Raw genomic sequence first — 1,129 nt, 5'->3', positions numbered from 1 at the left:
TATACATATATTATAACATTCATTATTCTTGTGACTATGAACATTCTTATTGAATGAGCACCATCATTTACGAAATATGGGAGTATCAAAATGTATATGAGTATCAGCATTAGTCATAAAAACTAAATCATTTGTACTATTTGAATTAAACATTTTTCAAGATAAAAATAAAAATGATAGATGATGATGTATGTGTTAGTCACTGCAGTGAAGAAATTGAAGATTTCTCATAAGCTGTTTAGCCCAGGCAAGAAAATTGATTTACCTATAGGACGGGTGTCTCTACCACCAAAGGCCTCGAAAGATACGAGTAAGAGGCGAATCTATTGGTTGAAGAAGAATCGAGAATATGTTGAAAGAACAACTAGAAAACATAGAGAGAAGACAAAGGTCATCGCTCATGTAACTATTCATCATCGCCTGGCTGTATGCAGTAAGATTATATCCCCGTCCTGAAATTTCCCGAGAAAAGAAAAATGTAGAAGCCGATTTGACATGACCTCAGGGGAGATGATGACCAGGATACATGAAGATAGGGGGAGTTGCCGGAGAAGGTGTAACAAGACTTGGGCATCAACTGTGTCACAAAGGGAGAGAAGTTTTTACTACCACCAGACTGACTTGTTTTTCATTTGTTGGACATTTAAACATTTGGTCTTATTGTTGTAAACGCTGTTATGTTTATTAGTTCATTAAGTTTAATCGTATTATGTCTCACTAGTCGCGCTTTGTATTTCTCTACTAAACTTTGTGGCAACCCGATGATATCTTTGTGTCACCATGTTGTAAATCGGAAGTTGTAATAGTGTCAGATAGTCTGTCGTCCCAAATGTTGTAACCGAAGTTGTAACATGAGTCGGCCTGGTGTAGAAGCGCTTGTCAAATATGCCAAAGGGGAGATTGTTATGCAACCCATCTATTTAATTGGCATGATTTGACACCAAGGCAAAAGATGACGTGGCAACCATGGTGACAAGGCATACTTGATGACATGGAAAGCATGGTGAAATATAAGGAGTCTTGGGTTGCAAGGCAAATATCTAGAAGATCATGATGAAGCTATCGTGAAAGATCTTGGTGGAATCATTTGGTAACATGTTACAATTTGAAGACAAGATCATATTGACCC

The sequence above is a fragment of the Dioscorea cayenensis genome, chromosome 9 (assembly GCF_009730915.1).
Source record: "Dioscorea cayenensis subsp. rotundata cultivar TDr96_F1 chromosome 9, TDr96_F1_v2_PseudoChromosome.rev07_lg8_w22 25.fasta, whole genome shotgun sequence".
NCBI classification, from domain to species: domain Eukaryota; kingdom Viridiplantae; phylum Streptophyta; class Magnoliopsida; order Dioscoreales; family Dioscoreaceae; genus Dioscorea; species Dioscorea cayenensis.
The sequence above is the reverse complement of the archived record's forward strand: the minus strand, read 5'-3'. Positions refer to the sequence as shown.